We start from the raw sequence: 18,904 nt of genomic DNA, 5'->3' as shown, positions 1-18,904 counted from the left end.
ATTGACTCATTAAAACAATCGTGTTCGGATCATTACAATTGATAACATAAACGTAACATCCGTAAATATTTGACACAAAACGCAAACGGATGTTCGTTACGTGCACGTGGCATTAAATTTTGTCAAGTTTTAATAATTTGTCGATAATTCGGTGGTATTACGAGTGCAGCGAATCATGCGTTTAATTTACCAGCAAAACATTCAAATTACATATACCCACAAGTTGAGTGCTGTTCCAATCACTGTTTCATCGACTATTCGGTACGTCTAAATCGGAAATAGAACGCTATATTATATAATAAAAGGAATAATTCAACCCTAACCCTTTCATTCCATTTCAAATGCAATAAAGATTGATGTATTTAAATATTCTCACGACAATGTTTTCTTATGAATTACGAATTAATTTTTAACGATAAATAAACAAGGTAACAAGGTGTGTAGTACACAATGTGAAATGTGTTGTGAGAAGGATATGCCGTTCACATTTTTCATTTCGAACGTTTTAGCTTTTTGCGATACTCGGTATGCAACCCGCATGTAATAAATATTGAGAGAAAATACAGCATCGTTGGCAAACAGTATGAAACGAGTGTCATGCATTTGGTGGATTAGCTTATGAAAAATTTGGCCACCGTGGCGCCAGGAAGACGTCGATGACAGTGAATGACAAATTGAAATTGCAACCTGAAAGAGCGTGCATTCGGATGCGAATATTTATTCTCCTCCTTGGGCTGCTTACGAATTCCATATCCATTCGTCCCTATGAATATTGCGAACACATTGCTAATGTATCTCGTATACAGCGATATATAAACGCCGCGTTCATAATAAACGAAGTAAAGAAACAACATAGAAATACAATTTTTAATTTCAAATGGCAAAAATACTACGTTCTCCTTCAAAACTAATGAAGAATGACACGTTGAAGAATTTCTATACTCGTCTATTTTATAAAATTACTTCAACTTTTAAGGTAATGCTTTTACGAACTTCAAATTAACGTGAAATCGGCGTGAAAGATCAATTGGAAACGTGTATTGACTTATTAGCTTCGACACAATTTTCCAATGAATGTACAACCGGCTGAAAATGATTTTCCGAAAAAAACCCTTTTCACGTGCCGTCGAAACAAGTGGATGCAGGAATAAAAATCAGCGATATATAGGGTGCTTCGGGACGAGTGGCTGGGTAGAGGATGATTCCATTCATGAAAATAGATCCAAAATGTGGAATAAAATTTTTTCGTATGAATCTCGCCGTCCGACGAAATACGAGTCTTAAATAACCCGTCCGACCATTATTTATTATTTCTACTTAGGATGGCGTTGGTTCACTGTAATTATATGATATCATTTGGTTTATCTGATTGAAACTACTTGCAAGATAAGAAAAAATAATAAAAGGGCAAAGTGTTAGTATAATACTATACGTTAATGGTTGGAGACACCTGTACAAGTAAAAATAACGTTCTATGGTCGGACGACTATTCACAATCAATTTCCACACAAATGAGGGCTTGTATAAAAAAATTTTCGATTCACCGTCACACATAGACTCGCGCAATAATAGATTCTACACACTGAAACAGTGTGTGTGTGTATCACAGGGAGAAGACGAGATCAATTCTCGAAGGAGTAGTGGCTCGTATTGGGTCAGACATGTCAGTCAGTCATTGTAAGGCCTGCAACTAAATGCAGAGAAAAGTTATTCGACTCTGTCAATACTCTATTCATTCATACTATTACATTCAAATCAGGACTAACCTTTCATTCGACCTACAATACATACATGACAATTTACTTTATATAACCTCAGTACTAATAATGAAGCTTCACTGTTGCTTTCATAAATAACTTCAATTGCATTGTTTTCGAATATGAAAAGTTAATTCAAAACAAAGTATTGTCTCACGTGGACGTTAATGAGTTTTATAAAATCCTCCATGTAAAGGTAAACATATTATCACACGCATTGATTTTCTTTTACTTTGTTATCCGAAATGGTCTATCAGAATCATAAGCCCATGTAATTTAATACAACGACATCGCAGTAATTAAATTTTGTTTATAAATTTGAGGCCCCGAGATATCGACATTCGAGTTTTCATATTTTGTTCACGAGTCGAGTAAAAATCAGTAAATATAAACACAGGCTGCCTATCAAGAGGAGAAATCGCGTTTTAGGGAATCGTTGTACAATTGAGCGACACAGGACAAAAGTGCTACCCCGAAACACGCCTCTCGCACAATCGCTTCGATGGTTCGCTGGAAAAATAAACCAGCCTATCGACCGGCTCCGCGAACGTTTGATACGAACAATCTAGATAAATCCTGTGCGGGATAAAAAATAGGAGAAGGGAACGGGTTGGCGCGCGACTAATCGTTTCGCCGTTTCGCCCTGCGACCAATTAAAACGATTGCCTGATTCATTCCGCGCGCCTACTACTTTCGCGTTCACAAAAAATTCGAACGACGAATCGCCATTGTTGCGACCGAGTTGCACCTAAAAGGGGTCGCGTCAATGGGTAGAGGGGGGGGGGGGGGGCGAGACTCGCTCTTAATTAGTCGACGTGCTCGGGGCACTGCGTGCACTGGTCAGACAGAGTTTACGGGTCTTTGTCCGGTTTAGACAATCAAACGAACCCACTTGCCGCTGATTATTTTCGAGGCGGCGCGGAAGCGCATTTAACAACGCTTTTACGATCGAACGACGCGTTGATTACCATCCAACCACCCCCATCCATTCCATTTGCATCAACGCCGCTCACACTTGGTCCGTCGATATATTCCCTGAACGTATTGACCGCCACCGTTTGCCTCTACCAATACTAATTTCTTTTAGGCTGGGAACTAGACGACTTCGATTTTTGGGGGTGGTTTTCACTCATTGGCAAATTCAGGTACATTTATTTGCGTACGAGAATCTTATGTTTATCAGTCGAGATTCATTTTAATGTGTATTAAATTAGAATACAAACTGGAGGATACACAAATTTTTAAATAAATCAAAAAGCTAGGAAAATAATTACAGTCAGTCCCATAGAAACGTCAAACCTATTATTTCATTTAGCCTTTCTTCAATAGGATACGAATATGTGTGGAACTGACATTGTACTGTGATTTTTTGTTATATCCTCTATTATCAAGTACTTACACATGAAACTTACATTTACGCTAAGTAAACAAACATTTCTTGAGGTTAATGTCATGGTAATCTCCAAACTCTATTTTATGGGTGTGGTGGAATTAAATGTATACATCACGAGATATTTTCAGAATCTTAAACCACAATTTCACGTTCATGCGCCCCAAATACGAATATAATTCCATAGAAGAAATACCCTGACCATTTCCTGAGGGGTATATTTAAAAATACCATGCTAAACGGAGTTTAGAGAATCTCGTGCTCGTGCAACTGGGAAATAATTGTCAGCGACACGTTTTAACGGCAGTTTCGGTGATCGACGGGGTTCATTGACGTAAATGAAAAGGGAATCTCGGCCAATGAGAGAACATTATCCGTAGCCCCCCGAAGCTCGGTTTTTGCACGCCTCGTCGAATCCGTGTTCCGCTGCAATTGCGTCGCTGATGACTTCGGGTATCGATTAGTTGACCTTATCAGTGGTTTTTCCCTGGTTTGGCTGCACTCTTTCAATACTCCTTCACCGACGATATGCATCGCGACGACGTTAACTAAGAAAAATGGCGCTGCTCCTGGAGGAGCTCGAGAAATCTCTTCGCGATGTGATAACACAGTTTTATTAAATTAATTTCGCTGTTCCTTGGAGTAGGAATATTGAACTTGTAGGATTAAGGAAGGAATGAGAAAATTGTTAGTCTACATTAAATAAATATTTGATGATCTTAAAAGTATAAGAACAATTATAAATCCAGGCTTTCCATTACTCTCAAAAGACAGAGTCAATAATTTTGTCATCCATTCTTTGGTCTATTATATAAATTACATACTGCAATACTAATTAATAACTATTCAAAATTTCAGAATCAAAGAAACTCCAAGAACTCAACTACTATTTTTCCCATTCTCCAAGCTCCAAAAACTGTGTCAATTCTATAACAATGCAACGTTACGCAAAAGTCAAACCCCCGTATGAACTGTATCCACAAATATTCAGATACAACGATTTCTTTGGATCTCCGCGTAATTGGTTATGCGATACAAGCGTGCACGAAACTTACAGCGACGTTTAGTAAGCAGCCAGCGAGGAGCGTATACAACCACTCCACCACAGTTTCCAGAAACAGCCAGAGCCATGGAGCGAGAATAGTTTCGCATTTTTTTTCACCCCTGTTACGTGCCGTGCGAGTCCTGCGGTCCCATAAATCTCTCGTTTCGCGTCGACTCCGCAGCGCTCGGTGTAATCGTCCATTTCGTACTAGACTCTCGTCGAACGATGGTTCCTTTATCCGTTCTCTCGTGAAAGTATATCGAGTATAGCGTGCACAGATAGACGTTTCTTCCTTTCGTGGTTTCGTTCGGTCCGTGATATATATGATCGTACCTTTTTTCCCCCAACGCCAGAATCGCGGTCAGTATGCGTCGGTGATAAAGCTGTTTACACGTCGAGAGGTATTTCATTTTCCTGTTCACCCCTATCGACGGATAAAATATTCAGATATTAATTAACAGACTGTTTTCGTTTAATATTCGTTTATTTCTTGTTTTAGAAATCTTACTAGAAGTCTATCGAATTATCATAAATAATGTCATTATTCTTTATTACATCCAATGTGTTTGAAATAAATAATTTCGAGCATTCCACGTTGTTTTATAAAATGAACACTTTTTATTCACCATAATTGAAATATTCTGTGACTCTTCCGAAATAAATCAAATAAAATAAGAAACTTTAGCGAACCTCAGGAACTTTCCAGAGTATACGATCACAGTCACGTTCGATTATTCAGGCAGGCGTTTCAGGAGTCTATTATAAACAGTATCATCGCTACTTGGGAACATTCAATGTCTTAACCATCGTCGAAGGGCTTAAAGTTAGACAACTTAAGCTTGGAAGTTTACGGCAAAGCGAGGGCAGACATCCCCAAACGTTTCGTCAAAAATTTAATCTGCTTGTCCAGCGAGCGGTGAGGTCCGCGCAGAACACCGGGACTACATTAATTAGACCCACAATTACGGTAATGGGGGAGTTCGTGCGTTGCAATTATCGTAGCGCTGCGAAGGCAGTTAATTAAGAGAAATTCAATTAAGCTCTTTCGGCGTGCACCGCGCTCTACAGCCGTAAAAGACAACTGAAGTCGCGTCGCACGCACTGGGCCGATTTCCAAGTGGATAAAATTCGTTTCGTCCACCTCGAAACTCCGCCTCTTCGATTACCATTTCGTTCGTACTGGTACTAGCCTGTCCTCGAAAATTCTTTTCGTTATTTGCACGGCTAGCTTCGTTAGGCATTAATCAAACCATTCATTTGCCGTTTGTGTTACGGTTGGGTGTCTTGTATTAGACTGATGATGATGGAGAATGTTATATGCAAAACTTTGGTATTTTAAATATCTCTATAATAGTAATTATTTGTAATTTGACATATTGTTTTGCTGGATCAGTTCGAAAATATTCGGCGTGGTTAGTAATAAGACTCCTTGGCAGTAAGAATCATTAAGGAGTCTCATTTCTAACCACATAAATATTTTGTTCTGTCTACTCCTTCCTTGAAAAAATTAATATTCTACGTTTAAAAAATTCCCCCACAAGAAATCACCTCGACCATATTTCCCATTTTCAAGACAATTACAGCGAGTGGCACCAGGCCTCTGGAGAAAAAAGTTAATATCAAACTTTAGTGATACACCATAACACGAAATTTTCCAGACGAACCCTCAACAAGGACAACCCAATAGAATCGGGACATCCGACAACCAAAAATCCTGACAGAAATTCCTTTCGCGAGCGTTCGTTACGAGTGCTTAGAGCTGAAATACTTTCGTGCAATCCTCGAAACCACCGATGCTTTAGGTAATTGAAACTGTTTGTTTGCCGGCCACGTAACAACGCGTCGTGAGATAATTTGCAGGAACCAGCAACGAAGGATCCTGGATCCCCGTCGGGTTGCTTTCGAGACGGGAAATCGATATGTTCAGCCGAGTTATGGGATTGGCCGATGCTTAAACCACTCGTTCTATGGCTGAACGTTTAATTATCGAAGGATTTAGCCCCAAGACATTCGTTCGCCTCGGTCGATATAAACGCCGACGTGATGCGGGTACCGAGGAGACGGGCTAGCTTTAAAAGTGCAACGTTGCGCCGCCACTTCAAGGAAGCGAATTCGATCCCGTTCGATGATGAAACTTGGCAATTTGTCCCGGAACAAGTTACCAACAGGTACCGGTTTCTGTTTTCAATTATATGGAAGAGATCGATGGTCGATCGCGCGGGTGAAAAACAACCCTCGCCGTATCGAGTCGCGACGAGGCTACATGTTCGCCAGGTTTCGGACTGCAAAAACAATTTCTGTCGGTGACATTGACCAAACAAGGGACACATGTTAGCTTGTCAGACATTTTTAAAGCTGATGACATCGGGGAGATCGAGAAAGGAACTATTAAAGGAGCAGTAACTACAATGTGCAAGGGACTTTAATTTAAGTTTCTATTCTTCATTTATGTTTCCCAACTAATATTTCTAATTACAATATTTTTTTTCAATCGATAACTTTGAAGTAACATTCCCACCTTAAGTATGAACCGTAACAAATAAAAAAGCCACGCGTACAATATTTTCTACTCATTCACTTGCGTGCAAGGTTTCATTAAAATTCGACGCGCTTAAACGTGGTTTCTTGCAAGAATGCAAAGCATAAAGTTTAAAGAGGATAGCACAGAGCAGCGACCCCCTCGGTTTAATGCATCACACAATTCATTAGTAACTCATCCTCGCCTAGGCAGTACGTCAGCTTCTCGTTTGAAGCAAATACGTTGTGGTTGTCCATTACAGTAGCCTCCTCGCACGTTGGTTGTCTCGACGGATGACCGCTATGGTGGCCACTAGTACACAGAGACACCCCCGCGGACGGCTATCAAAGTGAGCGTCGGTAGCGAACGAGGTAAGCGAATTTCTAATGAATTAAATACAAGGTCTACAGCGGGTAACGTATTCGGAACAGTGACACTTACCCTGGAGCTTAATAATAATCGTGCGGGGTTTGCATGCTTGTTTGAAACAAAAGCTGAAGTCGTTCGCGATCCTCCCAAGCGTGGAGTTTACCGTAACGCTTTCGACCTGATTATGTCGGTCTTTCTTGCCGATGCAGAATAATACGCGAAATTACATGTGAAAGATGTCGAATGTGGAAGTGAAAGAATCTTGGCACACGTTGAAGTAATTAGAATATGAGTATATATTGAAGAAACAAATCAATTTTAATTCAGACTATTTTCTGTTGCAACAGTGCATTTTTTGTGTAGATGTTAAAAGTTATAAAAATTATATAAGCGAAACATGTAAATTACAGTGTAATCTATGTATACGATTTTCTATGTATAAATTGTATACTTTCTAAGGAGTATAAATAATGGCATAAGAATTTCAAAATAATAATGAAATATAATCGAGACTATTCCCTATAGCAACAGTGCATTTTTTGTATAGATGTTAAAAGTTATAAAAATTATATGAGTGAAACATGTGAATGACAGTGTAATCTATGTATACGATTTTCTATATATAAATTGTATACTTTCTAAGGAGTATAAATAATGGCATAAGAATTTCAAAATAATAATGAAATATAATCGAGACTATTCTCTATAGCAGCAGTGCATTATTTGTGTGGATGTTAAAAGTTATAAGAATTATATGAGTGAAACATGTGAATGACAGTGTGATCTATGTATATGCTTTTTTATATACAAATTGTATATCTTCTAGAGAGTGTAAATAATGGCTTAATAATTTCAAAATAATAATAAAATGCGCTACAATTAGAGCTTGAGTTGCATCGAATTCATTTATGTCTGCACTTATAAAGAGCCATTCGAATCGTCTATATTTTATTCCAACCGGCTGATAGGTTAACCAAAGTGCGGGAAGCGTCGATCACTGTGCCGTTGTCGATTACTAGAACGTTTACCCTATGGCGAGCGACATGAAACAAACAGCCAAGCGTGGACAGTGGGCCGCGTCTCTTCCGCCGTCACGCCATTCATAGGAGTGGCCTCATATACGGAGGTCGTTGAATTAAATACCGCGATGGAATACTAATTTCACTCATGCGCACCTTCAATTGTCGGAATTGGTCGAGGTTCTCACCGCGGACGATTGCGGCCCAGTGACACACTCGCGTTGCCATTCATACTTTTACTCTCTGGATGTCGTTCAATTCAACAGGGGGTAAGTGTTGGGATCCTTCCCTTAGGCATTTAACTCTCAACAAGAGTTCTAAGTAACTATTCATCCTTAAAGAAACTGAACCTATTTTCTAAAGCTTTCCTTAACACATCCCCTACGATTGAAGGCAAACTTTCAAATTGCAACTCGTTGCTCCACCTACCATAAATTTCATCTTTCTTGAGAAATTGCTCATAACATTCTGTGATCCACCAGGTAGCCTTTAATTACTGTAATTGATGTCTTACTTACTGTAATGAAAGCCTTTCATTACTGGAATTAATTAATATCTCTTCGCATAAATCTACCACCCCGAGAAGCTAGTGTTTCCTATTTTTCAGAGGAACGAGCTCTTATCCTTGGAGCATTTCTAATAAAGAAATTGAAACAAACGATTTTGTGCTTTAAACGAAAAACTCGTTCGAAAATCACAGAACATAGAAAAATAATTTTCATCTATGAACCATCGATGATATTCGATGTACAATATTTGATACGCGGATGATTGTTTAGAATTCGCAACAGATAAAGTTTGCCACGTTTCTGCAATAACGATCCGACCTTTTTCGCCGACCACGTACACGCAAATTTCAATTTAGACGAGAAGCTGCTCGACAAGGCGGCGACCAACGGGTTCGGCAAAATCAGCCGAAACTACCAAACACGGCGACAACGCGCGAAATTTATTGGCGACTATTCAGAATTTCGTTTGATCCGCGCGGTACAGTGTTCTCGAAATTGTTGTGGTTCCCTTCGCGCTTGCTGCGAAATTGATAGTCAGCACCGTTCGATTCGAGCATCGACCGAGCGCTCCTCGATTCCCGCGATACACCCAGAACGGTAGATTGTCGCGGCTTTAATGACGAAACGTTTTCGTGTGACGGCGAACGCTGTTGTTACGCTATTCGTTCGAAACGTGTTTGGGGAAAGGACAATTCTCGGAAATGGCTATTTTCGGTACGGGTCGGGAGTAAAATAAAAATGTATACAACACTTACACCCAGCACATAACTGAAAAGTTTTATACTGTAATTACTCAACGTAAATGCTTTCGTTTAATCCTTGAAACATAGATTTTATTATAGATTTAATCGCTATTCAAATTTTTCAGGTGGATCCTTGTTTTAAAATAGTTATTGCAATTACCATCTGATGATATGAAGAAAATCTTGGCCTACTACCGCCTTAAAATAAATTACTGGCTTTGGGATGTCCCCTCGAGAGGAGTCGACAGGTGCCAATAATTTATTGGTATTCTTAGAGTATTAAATAAAGTCGAGAGTGGAAACTGATGTTCGATAAACTGAAAACAGAACCTGATACTTTTAATACCTTAACGTCCGTCTCCATATTATCGACAAGCGCGTTAAAGTAATTATGAGTAACTCTATCTGACAAACTTTGTAATTCGTGTACAGGACGATAGAAAGAAGCATTTAAGGCGCGTTCCGCTGCATTCACGGCTCGCTAAAAGGGACGACAAAATTTTAATAAGCGTGAGCTCAAAAACATTCCTTTTAGGCGCGGGGATGAGCTTATCGTTAACGATTACAATTTTCCTTAGTACCTGCTTATCTTCATGATGGCCTTTTACACCTCCGCATTCAAAGAACTGTTTACAGTATAAAAATAGATTTTTAGATGAACGAAACTCACTCGAATTTTTCAGCTAGGAAATATTGATCTGGGGTCGTAGATAAAAAGATAACCTGGAGGCCTAGAAATATGACAAACGTTATTATAGCTTGTAATCACGCGTGCAACCAGTACCGAAAACAATATTTGAGATTTGGAGATACTGATACTATTAATTTTAATAAATCAGTGTCATGTATTACGAAGGGGTTTATAAAAGAATCTTCCAAATTTTGTTTATTAATAAAACGTACGTGGTATGCAATATACTCAATTCTTTTATTTTAAATAAAAGTTAATCAAACGTGGAGGATAATATTCAATTGTTTACTACGATACAGATGTGTATTGTATTATTAAAAAAGAATTTTATTCCTTAATAAAACATATGTGACATGAAACATATCCATTTTATTTATCACAAATAAGAATAAATCGAACATGGAGGATAATGTTCAATTGTTTGCCACGATACACATATTAACAAAGAATTTTCTTTATTAATAAAACGTAGGTGGTATGAAATATATCCAATTCATTTATCTCAAATAAAAGTAAATCAACCGTGATGGATAATGTTTAATTGTTTACCACGATACACAGGTGTATTGTAGTATTAAAAAAGAATTATATTTTTTAATAAAACACATTTGGTATGAATCATATCCAATATTTTAATTTCAAATGACAGTAAATTAAACATGGAAAATGATGTTCAATTGTCTGATACAATTACGCAGGTGTATATTATTATTAAAAAGCTCTTTAAAATGAAGTCTAACATAAACCAGGACCGTCTCCTCTCGATCGCCACTCGGGTCGTCGCTTAAAACCCAGTGGCGACCGAGTGTCGCCCCCTCGAGTGCAAGGGTCTAGAAAATCCCGATGATGCCTCCGTTCCAGAATACTCTGGGCAGATCTCACGGTATATCCAAAGCGGGTTTGCGAACGGAAATGTGCGTGGGGAGGCCTGGCAGTCTGGCAATTCCGCGAAAGCTACGAGGATGGAAGCAGCGGGACTCAGAAACGGCAGTTGTTTGAGTTCCAATTTGCGTTTAATAATTGCATTCGATTAATATTCATTGGAATGCAAAACGGTCCTGTAAAACGGTAAAGCCAGCTTGGCGAGCGGTCTACGTATACTATATGTGCATCTGTGCGCCGAGAAACGCAGCTACGCGGAAGTTCGCTCCTAAATCGCGGATTTTACCGTCCAGAGTGAAGTCGTTGCTCCAGAATGGATAATACAATTCATTTGGCAAATTTATCTCCTCTTTCTTAAGCGTGTACCACTATCGCGCAATTATACTTGCATAAACTCATTGTACGAATGGCTTGTTGATTAAATTACTTTAAGTCGTCGCTATTCGATTCATTTTCTATTAATTTCATTGTTTTTCGTTTATTCGATTTATTTTTGACGTGTTCAAATGTTAACTGTCTATGGGACCGTGTAACTTTCAGATTTCATTCTGATATATCTACATTGAATCAAATAATTTCAGTTTTTTCACAAGAGGACGTATACGTCTTAATTATAGAATGTCTCTAATAATCAATAACTATATTAACCACTGTTAGCTACACTATCAATCTGAATTTATCAAATTAAATGTCTTGTAAACGTTTCTGTAGACAAAAATTCGTCACATAGAGAGTTAATATCCCTGTAGGTATGAATCTAAAATTTGTCTGTCTATTCCTTCTAATGACAAGATTACTTCTTGATAAAACATGATGCTCAGCTACTTTATTCGAAACGGAACGACATTCGCAGACACAGATCCTAGAATTCTTCTCATTATCGTGAAAGAAGTATATATTTGTTAAATATCCATCATTTTAAGATTGAATATTCCCAAAATCATAAATCCGAAATTTGTCCACAGAGATTTCCACGGTAATCAACAAGTACACGTCTATTCAAGCACGTACCTAGCTGCAGCTATGATCTTCGTTTCTAAAGCGCAGTTTTTGCCATCCAGTCTGGAGTCGTTGCTCCAGAATGGATAATACACCCTATCTCTTTCCGCTTCCGCTAGTTTTTACGCGACGACTAATGGATTTCGACCATCGGGGTACACTTCACGTGATTTATTCATAGCGGCGCAACGGGGAGCCGCCAGGAAGACGTCGATTCTCAGTACAACGATCTCTGATTTCCTTTTGGCTATTAAAACGAATCAAATGTGTTACACGGACAGTTTGGATTGTCGACGGTGTCGCGGCGGTGTATCGATGCGTGATTAATAGGTTTACGTCATCCATCATTCTCGTTGCGACCGAGTTTACTTAGAGGAATATAAATGCTTGCTGCTGACAGCTTTCTTTGGCACGTCGCATGCGAAAGTCGCCTAACAAAACACGTTGAAAGGTTATCTCTCCGATGCCTGGCTTCTTTGCTGTGATTTAGGGGCGAATCGCGAAGTAATCGATTAGGTAGATCTGTGCTTCGACGTCTTTGTTGTTTCTTGTCGAGAATTAATCAGGTTTGTTTGTAACTGACACTCGCCACTTTGCAACATGAAATTTCGTCACAAAAACATTGTGTCGTTTAAAGAAGAAATTATTCTATTTTTATGTATATAATCATTGGTTAGTTAACATACGAATTAAAGAGTGAAAGGGTGAATCTGGATGGCTAATAGATGGTCCATAAAAAACACTTCAAGAATATCATAAAATTTTCTCGGAAAACTGTACAGCGATTGTTTTATACAGTTTTGAATCAAGGAAATTGACAAATGTAGAGTTTTTATTAACACGTTTGACCAATCGATTTTATGAAATGATTTGTCTGTGGGCATTTATATTCTTTCATTGTTTTAGTAATAAACTCAATTATCCTTTATTCAGGAGGATCCTTCACCCAGCTCTCTTTAAAAAATAAGAGAAAAATACTATAATTAAGTACATACTTGACAACCTTATAGTTCTAAAAAAAATTGATTAATTTGGTTTAATTAATTAATTGATTAATCTGGTGTCATAAAACTTCAACTGTGAGCTACTCTCACTTTAAATACTCTTTAAGCTGACAAACACGTTGGCTGCTGCACCCTTGTGCTTCATACGACTACATAATGTCACCTCACTCCAACTATGCTTGTAAATTTCAATAAAAGCTTCCATGGAAGCTACACTTTCGCTTAGTCATTGGATTTCAATACCACGCTATTTCTATTTCAATAGCACGTTGTAAAATTCGATACCGTAGTAATCGAAACATTACTGTCACCCACACGCTGCCTTCCAAAAACTTCGAGCACCCTCCGAAATCAATCGAAACGAAGCCTTTCCATAAAATATTATCATAGACACATATAAAATCCTCACAATTCTGAGATCGTTCAGCGAATTCGCGACCTCGACGCGTGCAAAAGGGAAGTCTAATCCATCAACGTGTTTCCGGCTCTTCGAATCCTCGCGCGTTCGAGGCATCAGCGTGAAAACAATACGGCGAAAAACATTCATCATACAGAGGATCACGTCACCACGAGACAGAGATCCTTCCGGACGAAGATCACAACACGCCGAACCCGTGAATCGCGGTTTCAAGATCGAGCGATTCTCTACCTTTCTGGATCACGTTGATCAGGAACCACTGACGTGCCGAGTCTCACGGATTAACCTAGTCTTCCCGTGCTTCGAGGATGTTCTTTCGTGAAAACTTGGTCCGGAACTCCTCTGGATGCCTCCCTCGAGGGCAGTAGGAACTGTCACCGAACCTTGGAGTATCTTTCACACGATTAACCACCAACGCGATACGGTCACCCGAACGAGACAGTCCCGAGTGGTATCCATGTATCCAAAACGCGATTCGCGAAAAAAAAATACGACAACGACACGATCGTCGACGATTAGGTGGTTCGTCGGTCAGGTTGCGTGAAGCATGGAAACGCGACGTCCCGTACTATGCCAAACGGGAGCGGAAGGCAAACTGGACCGAGCGGCAGAGTCTGCCTTTGGCAGCTGCGTGTTCGGTCTGGTGCCGCTTTCGCCGGCAACGAGGACGGGTACGACGACGCCGACGCCGACGCCGACGCCGCTGGTAGCAACGATGGAGCGACGTAGGAACCGCTAGCCAGAGCTCTCTCTCGCCCCCTCGTCTCCTCCGATTCTGCACCAATATTCCCTCACGACCTGATCCTCTTTTCCTCTCGTTTCACACCGCTGTCCATCCTCGTTCCTCTCTATCGTTCTTTCCCACTTTCGGCCCTCTTCCGTCGTCGTTCCCGTTTTCCATCGCTGTCCCTCCCTCTGGCCTGTTCTCAGCCTCTCTCTCCCGCCTCTCGTCGACTCCCCACTACCATATCGATCCTACGGGAAAGGCCCTCTGGTGCGTTCCATTTGCTTCGGCCGAGTGCGGAGGCTACGAATCGGTCTCGCACGGCACCGAACGATTTGTCGGTGAAAAGAGTCGACCTGTCGGCATCCCGATGCCCGTTTCAATGACTCCTCGTTCCCTGGTGACCATCGAGACGCTTCCAACCTCACCCCTGCTCTCGTAGGATCGACTGGAGAATTTTAATCGTCGCTCGTTTCAGCCTCGAGACGACGCGACGCGACGCGCTCAGCCTCTTCGCTGGCGACGCGACGCACGCCGAGACGCGTGTTCGTCAGTAATACGAAATTAAAATACAAAATTTCATAGGTTTAATTCGTATTGTAACTTTGATTTAGGTAAAATTTCCTGATATGGACCTTGGAGATTTGGATACAATCCTGCGCCAATATAGAGCAAAATTATTGGGTGTTGTTGCTATTAGACACGCGTAAACTCATTTAGGTCAAATCTGAAAATTTCGATTTAACCCTTTGAGTGTCAAGGAGCGATATATCGCTGCTCGAAGCTGTAAGTGCTATAACTCGTTAGAAAATCAATTTTTCTTTACGAAAATAAAGTAACAGACAATAAATTATGTTTACTTACAAAGAAAATTCGAGTTCAAGTTTTATAACTACTATTTCGCGGTCGATTAGCTCGCTATTACTCGCAACTAAGGATTGTTCCGTTCCGTTGCGACGAGTCAAAGGACAGGAGGTGTCCCTCAGGGGATGACACGAGAAAGAACACCCCCAGCAGCTTCGCGATACTCTTTTACAAGATTTCTTCTCGGCGCGTGCTGCGCAAAAAACAGATCGTGATCACGACTTCGAGACACGCCGAAACAAGACCGTAGCGCTCAGAGGCGTCCTCTTGAAAATTGCTGCCAAGAGAGGTGCAAGAAAGGGCGGGATTACATTAATTCTGGGTGAGATCCAGTTTCAGCAGTCCTTAGCTCTCCCTGCTGGCCGCGAAACTGCTCCAGCGGATCGACGTCTGAATCTTAATCGAAGCTCGCTTCGGAACGTTCTCATCGCGACTCGCGGGGTCGTTCCCTCGCGATCGCCGCTGGAATATTGTCTCTCGGCTAGGTGTCGAAAGTTTTGCAGGGGGAAGCGCCACGAACGACGCAGGAATCCGAAAATAAAGTTCTGGGCATCCCCGATACACGTATTTGCTTTCACGTGGCGTTCAACGCACGGAGAGATCCGCGCCCTTCGGTCGAATCGCCGAGATGAGAAACGCAGTCGAAAGCAATTCGAATGAAAAATCTTTTTAAAGTACCATGCCTCTGGAGGAACGAGGGCTGGCGGGTCGAGAGCGATCTTACCAGATCACGTACGCGATACGTATGCTGCGAGGGAACTCGCGCTGTGGGCATTGTTCAGTTTCACGAAATAAACAAAAATGAACGCGATGCATAATTCTCGTTCATGTGCGTGTACCTGAAGGGCGAAGTTTTGTGTATTATATTTCTATTTGCTATTTCTGCTCTTACTGACTTACAGTTAGTCTCACAAATATTCATACCCTCTGTGTTCATTATATATATACACACATGTGTTAAGTTGATCCATGTACAACATTTATAACGAAACATTTATTTGAAAACATCGAACCTATTATTTAATTTAGGCAAACTTCTTTAACAGACGTAGAAGGTACGGATATTTATGAGACAGACTGTAGATATTTTAATGTTGTATAACTGAATGTTGTATATCTAATATCTACTCATAATCATTACATTTAAGAAAATTTCTTGGGTGGAGTAGCTGTCACAGGCCAAAGTCGTGAATTTTTTATAGTAGCAACTACAATAACTACTAGCTCTCGATGAAGGCCATCTGCATAACTTTAAAGTCGAGTTCTTAATAAAATACTTATGTCGTAGATTCTACACGCTTCGAAACCGATTCCGTGACACCGATTTCGCATGAAGAATCTTCCCCAAAGCACCATCGCTTGGAGTAGTCGGATCAAGAGATTATTATCAGGAATATCAGCCGGTTATTCCAGCGAGGAGAAGTCGGTTCGTAACCTGATTAGAGGATGAGATTTCTTTTATCCCTCTCCTTCAAACGTTGCTCGTGATAACTCCACGGATGAAAGGATTACGAGCAGAAATTTGAGTGCACCGAATGAATCTGTTCTTACGAGTCCAGGCTTCGTCAGAGGGCGAAAATAGACGAAAGATTTGAAGCATTCCACTTTCCGCTGCGAAAATGAGAAAAATAATCCACGCGGATGAACAGAGGCTGCGAATTGCTTTGGCGCCGTTGCACAAAGCCGAAACGAGTAGCCCGGCCCCCGTAACGCAATGCACTCTGCGCGCCTCTATTCTCCCGAGTGCCACGCATCATCGCGCGAACGAAAAACGGAAAAGTTATTTCCAAGGAGGAGTTACGTTTACCTTCAGCGCGATACGCTCGACGTCAGAATTTTTTTCATTCGAGTTACACGGCGCGATTAACCCCCTTGACACTAGATCTTTAAATATTTCTTATCACCACGTTTCAGTATTTGGTGGCATCGGCATCACTGTGTAGTTCAGTAGGCTCCATTGTTATTTTTAGGATCGCTGAGAGAAATTTTATGCGGAGTTATAGCGTGATTTTTGGACTCCTTTCTCTAGTTGATTCTACTTTTATATTTATGTCAAATATAGTTGTCTATTGTCTAAACTGTCTATCCAAACTATTGTCTACAACTGTCTATTCTATTTTTATTCGGCATAGAAACGGGCGCGGGGGGGGGGGGAAGAGGGGGATGAAGAGGATCTCGGTTTATAAACATTGGCGATCTCTGAGAATATTGTACTGCGCGTACTTAAAAGGACATTGTTAGTTCATGGTACGGTGATGGTCGAACTTTAATCAGGATTTCCTAAGAGTTCTCCTGCTCAATAGGGTACAACGCAACTTGACCTCGTCCTCGAGTTAACAGACGTGCAGGATCGACCGAACAGTTTAGAACAGATTAAGGAGCTCTTCTCCTTGGATGAGATCTTTTGCCACGACCCTGTCATGCATACCTGTGCGCTCAAGGAAGCAGATCTTCGCAGACAATGTGCAACAGATTTGACAGTGACCAAATGCCATTACCGGATCGTTGCGTACCTATTATGAAACGCAGACGCTGTTGCTGAGGGAGACATGAGAGAAAAGAAATAATTGAAATTGAAGGGTGAGAAACACAGACTATAAATTGTGATCACTCGCGTAGGCTGATAAAGAGTCTTATTTCGTTTTTTAAAGATTCATATCTATTTAAAGATTTTGCTTTGGTGTTTGCAAAGTTTCCTAAAATATATCATTCTACATAACAATATTTGTGAACAAAATTAAATTCCGACGTGTCATCAGGCAACTTGAAAAAGAGTTTCACAAGGCTTTGAGAAGTGGAAAGAATGCAGCCGATTCGTTAGAGAGAGGAAACTTTACGGCTGACTTCCGTTTAATCTTTGGAAAAAAATCGCGGCAAACTCGAGGGTGGAGGTGTGGGATTGTCTGAAGATTCCGGAGATCGGCGCGTCATAAAGTGAAAAGGGGAGAATGCGATGCATCGAAGGGAAGAGGTCTTCGAGAAAAGCCGAGGATCCGTTTCCCCTGAAACGGGATCGAATGCTTCAGTAAGCAACGACCCCGATGAGCTTCAACTGTTTCGTGGAATTTCGTGGAAAAAGCATCGATCGAAAACGTCGGTGGAAGCAATGAGAATTTAGCAACGTCGGTGGAACTTTGAAAAATGTAGTCTTTTATGAAACCGTTTTCGGTAAACAGCGAATTCGAAAATATCCGTGAGACTTTAAATTCGCCCAATGGAAACCAGGACAAAAAAAATACTTTTGATGGATCGTTTAATTCCACAGTGCGTTTTCCACTTGCTCCATCTACGCGCGCAAAACAGTCGAGATTTCTTACGTAGCGTTGGACCATTAATCAACGCGGATTCGCTCTCTAATTATTGCTCTTATATTAACTGGCTCCTCCTATCAATAGGTTTCTTTTCGAGGACAGTGAAACGTGGAAAAACGCACAGTTTCGACAGGAAGTTGAACGTTCGCTGATACGGGGAAAAGAGGTACCATATCGAGGACACTCGACCTTTGTCCTCGAATCAAGCCGAAATTGACAGGGTGTAATTGTCTCGCGCCCAGGATCTATTCACGTCAAACAACGAGGAGTAAACATGTTTCACGATGAACCTCCTCCGGGCTTAATTGAACCCCTATACTTTGGAATCCTTTTGTCAAATTCATACGTAAATAATATTTCATGATACATGTATATGAGACAAGAATGATCGTATTTATAATTCTGAGATATTTATATATTTAAAATTGTACAAATTATCATTTCTAAATGCACCTAATTATACAGTAGCTTCCAGTCTAAAAAAAGTAATTTCAGTAAAAACCCTAGTCACCTACATCCAGCATGGGTTAATTAACCCATCATGTTCGATTCAGTGAAATACCATCCCATCTCCGTCACAGAGGAACCAAAAGTTCCCATTGTCTCCCGAAAATGTCTGATACTTCTATGTTCCGACGAAACCAATTTCGTGGCGGTTCGA

At 40.5% G+C, this 18,904-nt stretch overlaps 1 protein-coding gene across 5 annotated transcripts in view; it reads right to left on the bottom strand.

Annotated features, from left to right (window-relative positions):
• The window catches only part of LOC128890965 (glutamate receptor ionotropic, kainate 2), a 276,750-nt gene extending 262,680 nt beyond the window's left edge, over nucleotides 1–14,070 (bottom strand). For 3 of the 5 annotated variants that reach the window (XM_054150022.1, XM_054150027.1, XM_054150026.1), the window contains exon 1: nucleotides 13,576–14,069. The gene's annotated coding sequence lies outside the window, so the exon portion shown is untranslated. Of the gene's footprint in view, nucleotides 1–13,575 lie in introns of all 5 variants that reach the window. The other 2 variants (XM_054150023.1, XM_054150025.1) reach the window with 1 other exon arrangement.
• Nucleotides 14,071–18,904: the final 4,834 nt, after the last annotated feature.

Source organism: Hylaeus anthracinus, unplaced genomic scaffold (genome assembly GCF_026225885.1).
Source record: "Hylaeus anthracinus isolate JK02 unplaced genomic scaffold, UHH_iyHylAnth1.0_haploid 12001, whole genome shotgun sequence".
Lineage (NCBI taxonomy): Eukaryota > Metazoa > Arthropoda > Insecta > Hymenoptera > Colletidae > Hylaeus > Hylaeus anthracinus.
Note: the sequence above shows the minus strand (reverse complement) of the source record. Positions and strands in the feature narration are given on the sequence as shown.